General features: G+C 30.8%; 6 non-coding genes across 6 annotated transcripts; all 6 read left to right on the top strand.

Annotated features, from left to right (window-relative positions):
- Window positions 1–2,183: 2,183 nt before the first annotated feature.
- TRNAL-UAG (transfer RNA leucine (anticodon UAG)) lies at window positions 2,184–2,263 on the top strand. The gene has a single exon. It is a non-coding gene; the product is annotated as a tRNA-Leu (tRNA).
- A 3,445-nt stretch (window positions 2,264–5,708) lies between these two features.
- Window positions 5,709–5,788, top strand: TRNAL-UAG (transfer RNA leucine (anticodon UAG)). Its single transcript has one exon. It is a non-coding gene; the product is annotated as a tRNA-Leu (tRNA).
- A 1,658-nt stretch (window positions 5,789–7,446) lies between these two features.
- Window positions 7,447–7,526, top strand: TRNAL-UAG (transfer RNA leucine (anticodon UAG)). The gene has a single exon. It is a non-coding gene; the product is annotated as a tRNA-Leu (tRNA).
- A 1,657-nt stretch (window positions 7,527–9,183) lies between these two features.
- TRNAL-UAG (transfer RNA leucine (anticodon UAG)) lies at window positions 9,184–9,263 on the top strand. Its single transcript has one exon. It is a non-coding gene; the product is annotated as a tRNA-Leu (tRNA).
- A 3,444-nt stretch (window positions 9,264–12,707) lies between these two features.
- On the top strand, window positions 12,708–12,787 carry TRNAL-UAG (transfer RNA leucine (anticodon UAG)). The gene has a single exon. It is a non-coding gene; the product is annotated as a tRNA-Leu (tRNA).
- Window positions 12,788–14,445: 1,658 nt separating this feature from the next.
- On the top strand, window positions 14,446–14,525 carry TRNAL-UAG (transfer RNA leucine (anticodon UAG)). Its single transcript has one exon. It is a non-coding gene; the product is annotated as a tRNA-Leu (tRNA).
- Window positions 14,526–20,390: the final 5,865 nt, after the last annotated feature.

The following is a 20,390-nucleotide window of genomic DNA, read 5'->3' as shown; positions in this document are numbered from 1 at the left end:
TTATTTGTTAATACTAAGTACACTCGGGCATCAAGAAACATAATATTGAATTATACAAGGGAGGTACGAATTATGTCTTGTGTTAGGTATACATATAAAGGCAAAAGAATAATTATACATATGATCATTATCATATAAAGGTTATATGAGATCACATGAAATTATCGTTAATTGGAAAGCAATGATGTCTGGCTAGACACCCTCTCTCTATTTATAATATTAAGTAAATTATTTAACATTATTGTCAATGTTACGGGAACGTAAAAGGTCGCACACATAAGGATAAATAAACGAGAGATAAAATAAATTAATAAGATACATTTATGATTTTGTGGTACATTGTTACGCTACACTAATGTTAATTAGGAAAATACTGCCCACGGGAAGCTAGCATAGGGTGAGTATTGTACACGTGCTTAAATTTAACAAAACCTTTCAACATTGAGACAGTTTGGCCGAGTGGTCTAAGGCGCCAGATTTAGGCTCTGCTCCGAAAGGGTGTGGGTTCAAATCCTGCAGCTGTCAACTTTTGCTTGTTTTTGTCATTTCGTTCCAAATTATCACTTCACCCAAAATTTACATAAAAATGTATTAGGTTGGGAAAATTTTCTTAATATTGATTCACTTTAGTTATAAATAAAAATTTGGTTCACCAAACCATTTATTTGGGTCGATATGATTTTATAAAACTATACCGGTTCAATTTGTTTCTTTTGAATCCTTCTTATGCTATAATAATTCGATTCAATTCAATATTTTGACATGATTAACTATGAACAATCTTAGTTGTGGCCATTACCGTCCTGGTTCTCGATCTCATAAGATGATTTTCACACACATTTGTTGCTTGGACTTATAAAAAATGAAGGAGTTGTCTAAAAATATTCAATAATCAGTGATGGACTTCCTTATATCTTAGCTAATGGCTCAATCATAAATGCACAAAGACTTGATTCTCAGAACTACTTCCAAGTTAGTAGTTGTTGGTTGGTTCGGGAATTGACTGAGTTGTTGGACTGTGTATGAAAGGTCTAGATAGTCTTGTGTTAGTGAGGTAAATAAGTTATTCCACCAAATTTCTATAAGGTGTGAGATTAGTCCAAATTTATCCATAAACTATTGGTGTAAGACTCATATGCCAACATATTTATGATTAATGTATTTAAGACTTGTATCAAGTTGATTATTTATAATAAAAATACATTTTTATTATGTTTATTTTCAAAGTAATTAGTTTTTTATAGTATTTAATTGGTTTCATGGAACATTAAGTGTGACTTAAATGTGAGACATCATTAAACATAAAGATATCACTCTAAAAGTATCTATATGTAAGTCTTACAATCGAATATAGCAACGCCAATGCATAGAGAATGTTATAAGTAATATTTATATTGGAATGACCCGCGATAAGAATACTACATAGTTTGTTATGTAAGTCTCATAAGTTATTTTTATAATCACAGTGGTGTATGCTACCATTTGACTGGAAACCATTAACTCCATACAAAAGGTCATTGAGGAGTTAATCATTTTAGTAGCGTCAAACATTGTTTGTCATAAGACGATTATAAAGTCAGTTAACTAGGTATTCAATGAGTCACGTGGATGGACATGAGCGGCCTGGAAGGATTTTTCTCATTCTACATATGCATGAGTAATATCTACATACTCCTTAATTAAGTATGATTTTAAAATGCATTATCATGCTGAAATAAATGAATATGCGATATTGAGCTTATTTGTTAATACTAAGTACACTCGGGCATCAAGAAACATAATATTGAATTATACAAGGGAGGTACGAATTATGTCTTGTGTTAGGTATACATATAAAGGCAAAAGAATAAATATACATATGATCATTATCATATAAAGGTTATATGAGATCACATGAAATTATCGTTAATTGGAAAGCAATGATGTCTGGCTAGACACCCTCTCTCTATTTATAATATTAAGTAAATTATTTAACATTATTGTCAATGTTACGAGAACGTAAAAGGTCGCACACATAAGGATAAATAAACGAGAGATAAAATAAATTAATAAGATACATTTATGATTTTGTGGTACATTGTTACGCTACACTAATGTTAATTAGGAAAATACTGCCCACGGGAAGCTAGCATAGGGTGAGTATTGTACACGTGCTTAAATTTAACAAAACTTTTCAACATTGAGACAGTTTGGCCGAGTGGTCTAAGGTGCCAGATTTAGGCTTTGGTCCGAAAGGGTGTGGGTTCAAATCCCACAGCTGTCAACTTTTGCTTGTTTTTGTCATTTCGTTCCAAATTATCAGTTCACCAAAAATTTACATAAAAATGTATGACCTAACTGTTTGATTTACTGTATTAAATAGACTAGGTTGGGAAAATTTTCTTAATATTGATTCACTTTAGTTATAAATAAAAATTTGGTTCCCCAAACCATTTATTTGGGTCGATGTGATTTTATAAAACTATACCGGTTCAATTTGTTTCTTTTGAATCCTTCTTATGCTATAATAATTCGATTCAATTCAAAATTTTGACATGATTAACTATGAACAATCTTAGTTGTGGTCATTACCGTCCTGGTTCTCGATCTCATAAGATGATTTTCACACACATTTGTTGCTTGGACTTATAAAAAATGAAGGAGTTGTCTAAAAATATTCAATAATCAGTGATGGACTTCCTTATATCTTAGCTAATGGCTCAATCATAAATGCACAAAGACTTGATTCTCAGAACTACTTCCAAGTTAGTAGTTGTTGGTTGGTTCGGGAATTGACTGAGTTGTTGGACTGTGTATGAAAGGTCTAGATAGTCTTGTGTTAGTGAGGTAAATAAGTTATTCCACCAAATTTCTATAAGGTGTGAGATTAGTCCAAATTTATCCATAAACTATTGGTGTAAGACTCATATGCCAACATATTTATGATTAATGTATTTAAGACTTGTATCAAGTTGATTATTTATAATAAAAATACATTTTTATTATGTTTATTTTCAAAGTAATTAGTTTTTTATAGTATTTAATTGGTTTCATGGAACATTAAGTGTGACTTAAATGTGAGACATCATTAAACATAAAGATATCACTCTAAAAGTATCTATATGTAAGTCTTACAATCGAATATAGCAACGCCAATGCATAGAGAATGTTATAAGTAATATTTATATTGGAATGATCCGCGATAAGAATACTACATAGTTTGTTATGTAAGTCTCATAAGTTATTTTTATAATCACAGTGGTGTATGCTACCATTTGACTGGAAACCATTAACTCCATACAAAAGGTCATTGAGGAGTTAATCATTTTAGTAGCGTCAAACATTGTTTGTCATAAGACGATTATAAAGTCAGTTAACTAGGTATTCAATGAGTCATGTGGATGGACATGAGCGGCCTGGAAGGATTTTTCTCATTCTACATATGCATGAGTAATATCTACATACTCCTTAATTAAGTATGATTTTAAAATGCATTATCATGCTGAAATAAATGGATATGCGATATTGAGCTTATTTGTTAATACTAAGTACACTCGGGCATCAAGAAACATAATATTGAATTATACAAGGGAGGTACGAATTATGTCTTGTGTTAGGTATACATATAAAGGCAAAAGAATAATTATACATATGATCATTATCATATAAAGGTTATATGAGATCACATGAAATTATCGTTAATTGGAAAGCAATGATGTCTGGCTAGACACCCTCTCTCTATTTATAATATTAAGTAAATTATTTAACATTATTGTCAATGTTACGGGAACGTAAAAGGTCGCACACATAAGGATAAATAAACGAGAGATAAAATAAATTAATAAGATACATTTATGATTTTGTGGTACATTGTTACGCTACACTAATGTTAATTAGGAAAATACTGCCCACGGGAAGCTAGCATAGGGTGAGTATTGTACACGTGCTTAAATTTAACAAAACCTTTCAACATTGAGACAGTTTGGCCGAGTGGTCTAAGGCGCCAGATTTAGGCTCTGCTCCGAAAGGGTGTGGGTTCAAATCCTGCAGCTGTCAACTTTTGCTTGTTTTTGTCATTTCGTTCCAATTTACATAAAAATGTATGACCTAACTGTTTGATTTACTGTATTAAATAGACTAGGTTGGGAAAATTTTCTTAATATTGATTCACTTTAGTTATAAATAAAAATTTGGTTCACCAAACCATTTATTTGGGTCGATATGATTTTATAAAACTATACCGGTTCAATTTGTTTCTTTTGAATCCTTCTTATGCTATAATAATTCGATTCAATTCAAAATTTTGACATGATTAACTATGAACAATCTTAGTTGTGGTCATTACCGTCCTGGTTCTCGATCTCATAAGATGATTTTCACACACATTTGTTGCTTGGACTTATAAAAAATGAAGGAGTTGTCTAAAAATATTCAATAATCAGTGATGGACTTCCTTATATCTTAGCTAATGGCTCAATCATAAATGCACAAAGACTTGATTCTCAGAACTACTTCCAAGTTAGTAGTTGTTGGTTGGTTCGGGAATTGACTGAGTTGTTGGACTGTGTATGAAAGGTCTAGATAGTCTTGTGTTAGTGAGGTAAATAAGTTATTCCACCAAATTTCTATAAGGTGTGAGATTAGTCCAAATTTATCCATAAACTATTGGTGTAAGACTCATATGCCAACATATTTATGATTAATGTATTTAAGACTTGTATCAAGTTGATTATTTATAATAAAAATACATTTTTATTATGTTTATTTTCAAAGTAATTAGTTTTTTATAGTATTTAATTGGTTTCATGGAACATTAAGTGTGACTTAAATGTGAGACATCATTAAACATAAAGATATCACTCTAAAAGTATCTATATGTAAGTCTTACAATCGAATATAGCAACGCCAATGCATAGAGAATGTTATAAGTAATATTTATATTGGAATGACCCGCGATAAGAATACTACATAGTTTGTTATGTAAGTCTCATAAGTTATTTTTATAATCACAGTGGTGTATGCTACCATTTGACTGGAAACCATTAACTCCATACAAAAGGTCATTGAGGAGTTAATCATTTTAGTAGCGTCAAACATTGTTTGTCATAAGACGATTATAAAGTCAGTTAACTAGGTATTCAATGAGTCATGTGGATGGACATGAGCGGCCTGGAAGTATTTTTCTCATTCTACATATGCATGAGTAATATCTACATACTCCTTAATTAAGTATGATTTTAAAATGCATTATCATGCTAAAATAAATGAATATGCGATATTGAGCTTATTTGTTAATACTAAGTACACTCGGGCATCAAGAAACATAATATTGAATTATACAAGGGAGGCACGAATTATGTCTTGTGTTAGGTATACATATAAAGGCAAAAGAATAATTATACATATGATCATTATCATATAAAGGTTATATGAGATCACATGAAATTATCGTTAATTGGAAAGCAATGATGTCTGGCTAGACACACTCTCTCTATTTATAATATTAAGTAAATTATTTAACATTATTGTCAATGTTACGGGAACGTAAAAGGTCGCACACATAAGGATAAATAAACGAGAGATAAAATAAATTAATAAGATACATTTATGATTTTGTGGTACATTGTTACGCTACACTAATGTTAATTAGGAAAATACTGCCCACGGGAAGCTAGCATAGGGTGAGTATTGTACACGTGCTTAAATTTAACAAAACCTTTCAACATTGAGACAGCTTGGCCGAGTGGTCTAAGGCGCTAGATTTAGGCTCTGGTTCGAAAGGGCGTTGGTTCAAATCCCACAGCTGTCAACTTTTGCTTGTTTTTGTCATTTCGTTCCAAATTATCAGTTCACCCAAAATTTACATAAAAATGTATTAGGTTGGGAAAATTTTCTTAATATTGATTCACTTTAGTTATAAATAAAAATTTGGTTCACCAAACCATTTATTTGGGTCGATATGATTTTATAAAACTATACCGGTTCAATTTGTTTCTTTTGAATCCTTCTTATGCTATAATAATTCGATTCAATTCAATATTTTGACATGATTAACTATGAACAATCTTAGTTGTGGCCATTACCGTCCTGGTTCTCGATCTCATAAGATGATTTTCACACACATTTGTTGCTTGGACTTATAAAAAATGAAGGAGTTGTCTAAAAATATTCAATAATCAGTGATGGACTTCCTTATATCTTAGCTAATGGCTCAATCATAAATGCACAAAGACTTGATTCTCAGAACTACTTCCAAGTTAGTAGTTGTTGGTTGGTTCGGGAATTGACTGAGTTGTTGGACTGTGTATGAAAGGTCTAGATAGTCTTGTGTTAGTGAGGTAAATAAGTTATTCCACCAAATTTCTATAAGGTGTGAGATTAGTCCAAATTTATCCATAAACTATTGGTGTAAGACTCATATGCCAACATATTTATGATTAATGTATTTAAGACTTGTATCAAGTTGATTATTTATAATAAAAATACATTTTTATTATGTTTATTTTCAAAGTAATTAGTTTTTTATAGTATTTAATTGGTTTCATGGAACATTAAGTGTGACTTAAATGTGAGACATCATTAAACATAAAGATATCACTCTAAAAGTATCTATATGTAAGTCTTACAATCGAATATAGCAACGCCAATGCATAGAGAATGTTATAAGTAATATTTATATTGGAATGACCCGCGATAAGAATACTACATAGTTTGTTATGTAAGTCTCATAAGTTATTTTTATAATCACAGTGGTGTATGCTACCATTTGACTGGAAACCATTAACTCCATACAAAAGGTCATTGAGGAGTTAATCATTTTAGTAGCGTCAAACATTGTTTGTCATAAGACGATTATAAAGTCAGTTAACTAGGTATTCAATGAGTCATGTGGATGGACATGAGCGGCCTGGAAGTATTTTTCTCATTCTACATATGCATGAGTAATATCTACATACTCCTTAATTAAGTATGATTTTAAAATGCATTATCATGCTAAAATAAATGAATATGCGATATTGAGCTTATTTGTTAATACTAAGTACACTCGGGCATCAAGAAACATAATATTGAATTATACAAGGGAGGCACGAATTATGTCTTGTGTTAGGTATACATATAAAGGCAAAAGAATAATTATACATATGATCATTATCATATAAAGGTTATATGAGATCACATGAAATTATCGTTAATTGGAAAGCAATGATGTCTGGCTAGACACACTCTCTCTATTTATAATATTAAGTAAATTATTTAACATTATTGTCAATGTTACGGGAACGTAAAAGGTCGCACACATAAGGATAAATAAACGAGAGATAAAATAAATTAATAAGATACATTTATGATTTTGTGGTACATTGTTACGCTACACTAATGTTAATTAGGAAAATACTGCCCACGGGAAGCTAGCATAGGGTGAGTATTGTACACGTGCTTAAATTTAACAAAACCTTTCAACATTGAGACAGCTTGGCCGAGTGGTCTAAGGCGCTAGATTTAGGCTCTGGTTCGAAAGGGCGTTGGTTCAAATCCCACAGCTGTCAACTTTTGCTTGTTTTTGTCATTTCGTTCCAAATTATCAGTTCACCCAAAATTTACATAAAATGTATTAGGTTGGGAAAATTTTCTTAATATTGATTCACTTTAGTTATAAATAAAAATTTGGTTCACCAAACCATTTATTTGGGTCGATATGATTTTATAAAACTATACCGGTTCAATTTGTTTCTTTTGAATCCTTCTTATGCTATAATAATTCGATTCAATTCAATATTTTGACATGATTAACTATGAACAATCTTAGTTGTGGCCATTACCGTCCTGGTTCTCGATCTCATAAGATGATTTTCACACACATTTGTTGCTTGGACTTATAAAAAATGAAGGAGTTGTCTAAAAATATTCAATAATCAGTGATGGACTTCCTTATATCTTAGCTAATGGCTCAATCATAAATGCACAAAGACTTGATTCTCAGAACTACTTCCAAGTTAGTAGTTGTTGGTTGGTTCGGGAATTGACTGAGTTGTTGGACTGTGTATGAAAGGTCTAGATAGTCTTGTGTTAGTGAGGTAAATAAGTTATTCCACCAAATTTCTATAAGGTGTGAGATTAGTCCAAATTTATCCATAAACTATTGGTGTAAGACTCATATGCCAACATATTTATGATTAATGTATTTAAGACTTGTATCAAGTTGATTATTTATAATAAAAATACATTTTTATTATGTTTATTTTCAAAGTAATTAGTTTTTTATAGTATTTAATTGGTTTCATGGAACATTAAGTGTGACTTAAATGTGAGACATCATTAAACATAAAGATATCACTCTAAAAGTATCTATATGTAAGTCTTACAATCGAATATAGCAACGCCAATGCATAGAGAATGTTATAAGTAATATTTATATTGGAATGACCCGCGATAAGAATACTACATAGTTTGTTATGTAAGTCTCATAAGTTATTTTTATAATCACAGTGGTGTATGCTACCATTTGACTGGAAACCATTAACTCCATACAAAAGGTCATTGAGGAGTTAATCATTTTAGTAGCGTCAAACATTGTTTGTCATAAGACGATTATAAAGTCAGTTAACTAGGTATTCAATGAGTCACGTGGATGGACATGAGCGGCCTGGAAGGATTTTTCTCATTCTACATATGCATGAGTAATATCTACATACTCCTTAATTAAGTATGATTTTAAAATGCATTATCATGCTGAAATAAATGAATATGCGATATTGAGCTTATTTGTTAATACTAAGTACACTCGGGCATCAAGAAACATAATATTGAATTATACAAGGGAGGTACGAATTATGTCTTGTGTTAGGTATACATATAAAGGCAAAAGAATAAATATACATATGATCATTATCATATAAAGGTTATATGAGATCACATGAAATTATCGTTAATTGGAAAGCAATGATGTCTGGCTAGACACCCTCTCTCTATTTATAATATTAAGTAAATTATTTAACATTATTGTCAATGTTACGAGAACGTAAAAGGTCGCACACATAAGGATAAATAAACGAGAGATAAAATAAATTAATAAGATACATTTATGATTTTGTGGTACATTGTTACGCTACACTAATGTTAATTAGGAAAATACTGCCCACGGGAAGCTAGCATAGGGTGAGTATTGTACACGTGCTTAAATTTAACAAAACCTTTCAACATTGAGACAGTTTGGCCGAGTGGTCTAAGGTGCCAGATTTAGGCTTTGGTCCGAAAGGGCGTGGGTTCAAATCCCACAGCTGTCAACTTTTGCTTGTTTTTGTCATTTCGTTCCAAATTATCAGTTCACCAAAATTTACATAAAAATGTATGACCTAACTGTTTGATTTACTGTATTAAATAGACTAGGTTGGGAAAATTTTCTTAATATTGATTCACTTTAGTTATAAATAAAAATTTGGTTCACCAAACCATTTATTTGGGTCGATATGATTTTATAAAACTATACCGGTTCAATTTGTTTCTTTTGAATCCTTCTTATGCTATAATAATTCGATTCAATTCAAAATTTTGACATGATTAACTATGAAAAATCTTAGTTGTGGTCATTACCGTCCTGGTTCTCGATCTCATAAGATGATTTTCACACACATTTGTTGCTTGGACTTATAAAAAATGAAGGAGTTGTCTAAAAATATTCAATAATCAGTGATGGACTTCCTTATATCTTAGCTAATGGCTCAATCATAAATGCACAAAGACTTGATTCTCAGAACTACTTCCAAGTTAGTAGTTGTTGGTTGGTTCGGGAATTGACTGAGTTGTTGGACTGTGTATGAAAGGTCTAGATAGTCTTGTGTTAGTGAGGTAAATAAGTTATTCCACCAAATTTCTATAAGGTGTGAGATTAGTCCAAATTTATCCATAAACTATTGGTGTAAGACTCATATGCCAACATATTTATGATTAATGTATTTAAGACTTGTATCAAGTTGATTATTTATAATAAAAATACATTTTTATTATGTTTATTTTCAAAGTAATTAGTTTTTTATAGTATTTAATTGGTTTCATGGAACATTAAGTGTGACTTAAATGTGAGACATCATTAAACATAAAGATATCACTCTAAAAGTATCTATATGTAAGTCTTACAATCGAATATAGCAACGCCAATGCATAGAGAATGTTATAAGTAATATTTATATTGGAATGATCCGCGATAAGAATACTACATAGTTTGTTATGTAAGTCTCATAAGTTATTTTTATAATCACAGTGGTGTATGCTACCATTTGACTGGAAACCATTAACTCCATACAAAAGGTCATTGAGGAGTTAATCATTTTAGTAGCGTCAAACATTGTTTGTCATAAGACGATTATAAAGTCAGTTAACTAGGTATTCAATGAGTCATGTGGATGGACATGAGCGGCCTGGAAGGATTTTTCTCATTCTACATATGCATGAGTAATATCTACATACTCCTTAATTAAGTATGATTTTAAAATGCATTATCATGCTGAAATAAATGGATATGCGATATTGAGCTTATTTGTTAATACTAAGTACACTCGGGCATCAAGAAACATAATATTGAATTATACAAGAGAGGTACGAATTATGTCTTGTGTTAGGTATACATATAAAGGCAAAAGAATAATTATACATATGATCATTATCATATAAAGGTTATATGAGATCACATGAAATTATCGTTAATTGGAAAGCAATGATGTCTGGCTAGACACCCTCTCTCTATTTATAATATTAAGTAAATTATTTAACATTATTGTCAATGTTACGGGAACGTAAAAGGTCGCACACATAAGGATAAATAAACGAGAGATAAAATAAATTAATAAGATACATTTATGATTTTGTGGTACATTGTTACGCTACACTAATGTTAATTAGGAAAATACTGCCCACGGGAAGCTAGCATAGGGTGAGTATTGTACACGTGCTTAAATTTAACAAAACCTTTCAACATTGAGACAGTTTGGCCGAGTGGTCTAAGGCGCCAGATTTAGGCTCTGCTCCGAAAGGGTGTGGGTTCAAATCCTGCAGCTGTCAACTTTTGCTTGTTTTTGTCATTTCGTTCCAATTTACATAAAAATGTATGACCTAACTGTTTGATTTACTGTATTAAATAGACTAGGTTGGGAAAATTTTCTTAATATTGATTCACTTTAGTTATAAATAAAAATTTGGTTCCCCAAACCATTTATTTGGGTCGATATGATTTTATAAAACTATACCGGTTCAATTTGTTTCTTTTGAATCCTTCTTATGCTATAATAATTCGATTCAATTCAAAATTTTGACATGATTAACTATGAACAATCTTAGTTGTGGTCATTACCGTCCTGGTTCTCGATCTCATAAGATGATTTTCACACACATTTGTTGCTTGGACTTATAAAAAATGAAGGAGTTGTCTAAAAATATTCAATAATCAGTGATGGACTTCCTTATATCTTAGCTAATGGCTCAATCATAAATGCACAAAGACTTGATTCTCAGAACTACTTCCAAGTTAGTAGTTGTTGGTTGGTTCGGGAATTGACTGAGTTGTTGGACTGTGTATGAAAGGTCTAGATAGTCTTGTGTTAGTGAGGTAAATAAGTTATTCCACCAAATTTCTATAAGGTGTGAGATTAGTCCAAATTTATCCATAAACTATTGGTGTAAGACTCATATGCCAACATATTTATGATTAATGTATTTAAGACTTGTATCAAGTTGATTATTTATAATAAAAATACATTTTTATTATGTTTATTTTCAAAGTAATTAGTTTTTTATAGTATTTAATTGGTTTCATGGAACATTAAGTGTGACTTAAATGTGAGACATCATTAAACATAAAGATATCACTCTAAAAGTATCTATATGTAAGTCTTACAATCGAATATAGCAACGCCAATGCATAGAGAATGTTATAAGTAATATTTATATTGGAATGACCCGCGATAAGAATACTACATAGTTTGTTATGTAAGTCTCATAAGTTATTTTTATAATCACAGTGGTGTATGCTACCATTTGACTGGAAACCATTAACTCCATACAAAAGGTCATTGAGGAGTTAATCATTTTAGTAGCGTCAAACATTGTTTGTCATAAGACGATTATAAAGTCAGTTAACTAGGTATTCAATGAGTCATGTGGATGGACATGAGCGGCCTGGAAGTATTTTTCTCATTCTACATATGCATGAGTAATATCTACATACTCCTTAATTAAGTATGATTTTAAAATGCATTATCATGCTAAAATAAATGAATATGCGATATTGAGCTTATTTGTTAATACTAAGTACACTCGGGCATCAAGAAACATAATATTGAATTATACAAGGGAGGCACGAATTATGTCTTGTGTTAGGTATACATATAAAGGCAAAAGAATAATTATACATATGATCATTATCATATAAAGGTTATATGAGATCACATGAAATTATCGTTAATTGGAAAGCAATGATGTCTGGCTAGACACACTCTCTCTATTTATAATATTAAGTAAATTATTTAACATTATTGTCAATGTTACGGGAACGTAAAAGGTCGCACACATAAGGATAAATAAACGAGAGATAAAATAAATTAATAAGATACATTTATGATTTTGTGGTACATTGTTACGCTACACTAATGTTAATTAGGAAAATACTGCCCACGGGAAGCTAGCATAGGGTGAGTATTGTACACGTGCTTAAATTTAACAAAACCTTTCAACATTGAGACAGCTTGGCCGAGTGGTCTAAGGCGCTAGATTTAGGCTCTGGTCCGAAAGGGCGTTGGTTCAAATCCCACAGCTGTCAAATTTTGCTTGTTTTTGTCATTTCGTTCCAAATTATCAGTTCACCCAAAATTTACATAAAAATGTATTAGGTTGGTAAAATTTTCTTAATATTGATTCACTTTAGTTATAAATAAAAATTTGGTTCACCAAACCATTTATTTGGGTCGATATGATTTTATAAAACTATACCGGTTCAATTTGTTTCTTTTGAATCCTTCTTATGCTATAATAATTCGATTCAATTCAAAATTTTGACATGATTAACTATGAACAATCTTAGTTGTGGTCATTACCGTCCTGGTTCTCGATCTCATAAGATGATTTTCACACACATTTGTTGCTTGGACTTATAAAAAATGAAGGAGTTGTCTAAAAATATTCAATAATCAGTGATGGACTTCCTTATATCTTAGCTAATGGCTCAATCATAAATGCACAAAGACTTGATTCTCAGAACTACTTCCAAGTTAGTAGTTGTTGGTTGGTTCGGGAATTGACTGAGTTGTTGGACTGTGTATGAAAGGTCTAGATAGTCTTGTGTTAGTGAGGTAAATAAGTTATTCCACCAAATTTCTATAAGGTGTGAGATTAGTCCAAATTTATCCATAAACTATTGGTGTAAGACTCATATGCCAACATATTTATGATTAATGTATTTAAGACTTGTATCAAGTTGATTATTTATAATAAAAATACATTTTTATTATGTTTATTTTCAAAGTAATTAGTTTTTTATAGTATTTAATTGGTTTCATGGAACATTAAGTGTGACTTAAATGTGAGACATCATTAAACATAAAGATATCACTCTAAAAGTATCTATATGTAAGTCTTACAATCGAATATAGCAACGCCAATGCATAGAGAATGTTATAAGTAATATTTATATTGGAATGACCCGCGATAAGAATACTACATAGTTTGTTATGTAAGTCTCATAAGTTATTTTTATAATCACAGTGGTGTATGCTACCATTTGACTGGAAACCATTAACTCCATACAAAAGGTCATTGAGGAGTTAATCATTTTAGTAGCGTCAAACATTGTTTGTCATAAGACGATTATAAAGTCAGTTAACTAGGTATTCAATGAGTCATGTGGATGGACATGAGCGGCCTGGAAGTATTTTTCTCATTCTACATATGCATGAGTAATATCTACATACTCCTTAATTAAGTATGATTTTAAAATGCATTATCATGCTAAAATAAATGAATATGCGATATTGAGCTTATTTGTTAATACTAAGTACACTCGGGCATCAAGAAACATAATATTGAATTATACAAGGGAGGCACGAATTATGTCTTGTGTTAGGTATACATATAAAGGCAAAAGAATAATTATACATATGATCATTATCATATAAAGGTTATATGAGATCACATGAAATTATCGTTAATTGGAAAGCAATGATGTCTGGCTAGACACACTCTCTCTATTTATAATATTAAGTAAATTATTTAACATTATTGTCAATGTTACGGGAACGTAAAAGGTCGCACACATAAGGATAAATAAACGAGAGATAAAATAAATTAATAAGATACATTTATGATTTTGTGGTACATTGTTACGCTACACTAATGTTAATTAGGAAAATACTGCCCACGGGAAGCTAGCATAGGGTGAGTATTGTACACGTGCTTAAATTTAACAAAACCTTTCAACATTGAGACAGCTTGGCCGAGTGGTCTAAGGCGCTAGATTTAGGCTCTGGTCTGAAAGGGCGTTGGTTCAAATCCCACAGCTGTCAAATTTTGCTTGTTTTTGTCATTTCGTTCCAAATTATCAGTTCACCCAAAATTTACATAAAAATGTATTAGGTTGGGAAAATTTTCTTAATATTGATTCACTTTAGTTATAAATAAAAATTTGGTTCACCAAACCATTTATTTGGGTCGATATGATTTTATAAAACTATACCGGTTCAATTTGTTTCTTTTGAATCCTTCTTATGCTATAATAATTCGATTCAATTCAAAATTTTGACATGATTAACTATGAACAATCTTAGTTGTGGTCATTACCGTCCTGGTTCTCGATCTCATAAGATGATTTTCACACACATTTGTTGCTTGGACTTATAAAAAATGAAGGAGTTGTCTAAAAATATTCAATAATCAGTGATGGACTTCCTTATATCTTAGCTAATGGCTCAATCATAAATGCACAAAGACTTGATTCTCAGAACTACTTCCAAGTTAGTAGTTGTTGGTTGGTTCGGGAATTGACTGAGTTGTTGGACTGTGTATGAAAGGTCTAGATAGTCTTGTGTTAGTGAGGTAAATAAGTTATTCCACCAAATTTCTATAAGGTGTGAGATTAGTCCAAATTTATCCATAAACTATTGGTGTAAGACTCATATGCCACCATATTTATGATTAATGTATTTAAGACTTGTATCAAGTTGATTATTTATAATAAAAATACATTTTTATTATGTTTATTTTCAAAGTAATTAGTTTTTTATAGTATTTAATTGGTTTCATGGAACATTAAGTGTGACTTAAATGTGAGACATCATTAAACATAAAGATATCACTCTAAAAGTATCTATATGTAAGTCTTACAATCGAATATAGCAACGCCAATGCATAGAGAATGTTATAAGTAATATTTATATTGGAATGACCCGCGATAAGAATACTACATAGTTTGTTATGTAAGTCTCATAAGTTATTTTTATAATCACAGTGGTGTATGCTACCATTTGACTGGAAACCATTAACTCCATACAAAAGGCCATTGAGGAGTTAATCATTTTAGTAGCGTCAAACATTGTTTGTCATAAGACGATTATAAAGTCAGTTAACTAGGTATTCAATGAGTCACGTGGATGGACATGAGCGGCCTGGAAGGATTTTTCTCATTCTACATATGCATGAGTAATATCTACATACTCCTTAATTAAGTATGATTTTAAAATGCATTATCATGCTGAAATAAATGAATATGCGATATTGAGCTTATTTGTTAATACTAAGTACACTCGGGCATCAAGAAACATAATATTGAATTATACAAGGGAGGTACGAATTATGTCTTGTGTTAGGTATACATATAAAGGCAAAAGAATAAATATACATATGATCATTATCATATAAAGGTTATATGAGATCACATGAAATTATCGTTAATTGGAAAGCAATGATGTCTGGCTAGACACCCTCTCTCTATTTATAATATTAAGTAAATTATTTAACATTATTGTCAATGTTACGAGAACGTAAAAGGTCGCACACATAAGGATAAATAAACGAGAGATAAAATAAATTAATAAGATACATTTATGATTTTGTGGTACATTGTTACGCTACACTAATGTTAATTAGGAAAATACTGCCCACGGGAAGCTAGCATAGGGTGAGTATTGTACACGTGCTTAAATTTAACAAAACCTTTCAACATTGAGACAGTTTGGCCGAGTGGTCTAAGGCGCCAGATTTAGGCTCTGGTCCGAAAGGATGTGGGTCCGGAAATTTTCTTAATATTGATTCACTTTAGTTATAAATAAAAATTTGGTTCACCAAACCATTTATTTGGGTCGATATGATTTTATAAAACTATATCGGTTCAATTTGTTTCTTTTGAATCCTTCTTATGCTATAATAATTCGATTCAATTCAAAATTTTGACATGATTAACTATGAACAATCTTAGTTGTGGTCATTACCGTCCTGGTTCTCGATCTCATAAGATGATTTTCACACACGTTTGTTGCTTGGACTTATAAAAAATGAAGGAGTTGTCTAAAAATATTCAATAATCAGTGATGGACTTCCTTATATCTTAGCTAATGGCTCAATCGTAAATGCACAAAGTATTGATTCTCAGAACTACTTCCAAGTTAGTAGTTGTTGGTTGGTTCGGGAATTGACTGAGTTGTTGGACTGTGTATGAAAGGTCTAGATAGTCTTGTGTTAGTGAGGTAAATAAGTTATTCCACCAAATTTCTATAAGGTGTGAGATTAGTCCAAATTTATCCATAAACTATTGGTGTAAGACTCATATGCCAACATATTTATGATTAATGTATTTAAGACTTGTATCAAGTTCATTATTTATAATAAAAATACATTTTTATTATGTTTATTTTCAAAGTAATTAGTTTTTTATAGTATTTAATTGGTTTCATGGAACATTAAGAATGACTTAAATGTGAGACATCATTAAATATAAAGATATCACTCTAAAAGTATCTATATGTAAGTCTTACAATCGAATATAGCACCGCCAATGCATAGAAAATGTTATAAGTAATATTTATATTGGAATGACCCGCGATAAGAATACTACATAGTTTGTTATGAAAGTCTCATAAGTTATTTTTATCATCATAAGATGATTTTCACACACGTTTGTTGCTTGGACTTATAAAAAATGAAGGAGTTGTCTAAAAATATTCAATAATCAGTGATGGACTTCCTTATATCTTAGCTAATGGCTCAGTCATAAATGCACAAAGTCTTGATTCTCAGAACTATTTCCAAGTTAGTAGTTGTTGGTTGGTTCGGGAATTGACTGAGTTGTTGGACTGTGTATGAAAGGTCTAGATAGTCTTGTGTTAGTGAGGTAAATAAGTTATTCCACCAAATTTCTATAAGGTGTGAGATTAGTCCAAATTTATCCATAAACTATTGGTGTAAGACTCATATGCCAACATATTTATGATTAATGTATTTAAGACTTGTATCAAGTTCATTATTTATAATAAAAATACATTTTTATTATGTTTATTTTCAAAGTAATTAGTTTTTTATAGTATTTAATTGGTTTCATGGAACATTAAGTGTGACTTAAATGTGAGACATCATTAAATATAAAGATATCACTCTAAAAGTATCCATATGTTAGTCTTACAATCGAATATAGCACCGCCAATGCATAGAAAATGTTATAAGTAATATTTATATTGGAATGACCCGCGATAAGAATACTACATAATTTGTTATGTAAGTCTCATAAGTTATTTTTATCATCACAGTGGTGTATGCTACCATTTGACTGGAAACCATTAACTCCATACAAAAGGTCATTGAGGAGTTAATCATTTTAGTAGCGTCAAACATTGTTTATCATAAGACGATTATAAAGTCAGTTAATTAGGTATTCAATGAGTCATGTGGATGGACATGAGCGGCCTGGAAGGATTTTTCTCATTCTACATGTGCATGAGTAATATCTACATACTCCATAATTAAGTATGATTTTAAAATGCATTATCATGCTGAAATAAATGAATATGCGATATTGAGCTTATTTGTTAATACTAAGTACACTCGGGCATCAACAAACATAATATTGAATTATACAGGAGAGGTACGAATTATGTCTTGTGTTAGGTATACATATAAGGGCAAAAGAATAATTATACATATGATCATTATCATATAAAGGTTATATGAGATCACATGAAATTATCGTTAATTGGAAAGCAATGATGTCTGGCTAGACACCCTCTCTCTATTTATAATATTAAGTAAATTATTTAACATTATTGTCAATGTTACGAGAACGTAAAAGGTCGCACACATAAGGATAAATAAACGAGAGATAAAATAAATTAATAAGATACATTTATGATTTTGTGGTACATTGTTACGCTACACTAATGTTAATTAGGAAAATACTGCCCACGGGAAGCTAGCATAGGGTGAGTATTGTACACGTGCTTAAATTTAACAAAACCTTTCAACATTGAGACAGTTTGGCCGAGTGGTCTAAGGCGCCAGATTTAGGCTCTGGTCCGAAAGGATGTGGGTCCGGAAATTTTCTTAATATTGATTCACTTTAGTTATAAATAAAAATTTGGTTCACCAAACCATTTATTTGGGTCGATATGATTTTATAAAACTATATCGGTTCAATTTGTTTCTTTTGAATCCTTCTTATGCTATAATAATTCGATTCAATTCAAAATTTTGACATGATTAACTATGAACAATCTTAGTTGTGGTCATTACCGTCCTGGTTCTCGATCTCATAAGATGATTTTCACACACGTTTGTTGCTTGGACTTATAAAAAATGAAGGAGTTGTCTAAAAATATTCAATAATCAGTGATGGACTTCCTTATATCTTAGCTAATGGCTCAATCGTAAATGCACAAAGTATTGATTCTCAGAACTACTTCCAAGTTAGTAGTTGTTGGTTGGTTCGGGAATTGACTGAGTTGTTGGACTGTGTATGAAAGGTCTAGATAGTCTTGTGTTAGTGAGGTAAATAAGTTATTCCACCAAATTTCTATAAGGTGTGAGATTAGTCCAAATTTATCCATAAACTATTGGTGTAAGACTCATATGCCAACATATTTATGATTAATGTATTTAAGACTTGTATCAAGTTCATTATTTATAATAAAAATACATTTTTATTATGTTTATTTTCAAAGTAATTAGTTTTTTATAGTATTTAATTGGTTTCATGGAACATTAAGAATGACTTAAATGTGAGACATCATTAAATATAAAGATATCACTCTAAAAGTATCTATATGTAAGTCTTACAATCGAATATAGCACCGCCAATGCATAGAAAATGTTATAAGTAATATTTATATTGGAATGACCCGCGATAAGAATACTACATAGTTTGTTATGAAAGTCTCATAAGTTATTTTTATCATCATAAGATGATTTTCACACACGTTTGTTGCTTGGACTTATAAAAAATGAAGGAGTTGTCTAAAAATATTCAATAATCAGTGATGGACTTCCTTATATCTTAGCTAATGGCTCAGTCATAAATGCACAAAGTCTTGATTCTCAGAACTATTTCCAAGTTAGTAGTTGTTGGTTGGTTCGGGAATTGACTGAGTTGTTGGACTGTGTATGAAAGGTCTAGATAGTCTTGTGTTAGTGAGGTAAATAAGTTATTCCACCAAATTTCTATAAGGTGTGAGATTAGTCCAAATTTATCCATAAACTATTGGTGTAAGACTCATATGCCAACATATTTATGATTAATGTATTTAAGACTTGTATCAAGTTCATTATTTATAATAAAAATACATTTTTATTATGTTTATTTTCAAAGTAATTAGTTTTTTATAGTATTTAATTGGTTTCATGGAACATTAAGTGTGACTTAAATGTGAGACATCATTAAATATAAAGATATCACTCTAAAAGTATCCATATGTTAGTCTTACAATCGAATATAGCACCGCCAATGCATAGAAAATGTTATAAGTAATATTTATATTGGAATGACCCGCGATAAGAATACTACATAATTTGTTATGTAAGTCTCATAAGTTATTTTTATCATCACAGTGGTGTATGCTACCATTTGACTGGAAACCATTAACTCCATACAAAAGGTCATTGAGGAGTTAATCATTTTAGTAGCGTCAAACATTGTTTATCATAAGACGATTATAAAGTCAGTTAATTAGGTATTCAATGAGTCATGTGGATGGACATGAGCGGCCTGGAAGGATTTTTCTCATTCTACATGTGCATGAGTAATATCTACATACTCCATAATTAAGTATGATTTTAAAATGCATTATCATGCTGAAATAAATGAATATGCGATATTGAGCTTATTTGTTAATACTAAGTACACTCGGGCATCAACAAACATAATATTGAATTATACAGGAGAGGTACGAATT

Source organism: Lathyrus oleraceus, chromosome 3 (genome assembly GCF_024323335.1).
Source record: "Lathyrus oleraceus cultivar Zhongwan6 chromosome 3, CAAS_Psat_ZW6_1.0, whole genome shotgun sequence".
Lineage (NCBI taxonomy): Eukaryota > Viridiplantae > Streptophyta > Magnoliopsida > Fabales > Fabaceae > Lathyrus > Lathyrus oleraceus.
Note: the sequence above shows the minus strand (reverse complement) of the source record. Positions and strands in the feature narration are given on the sequence as shown.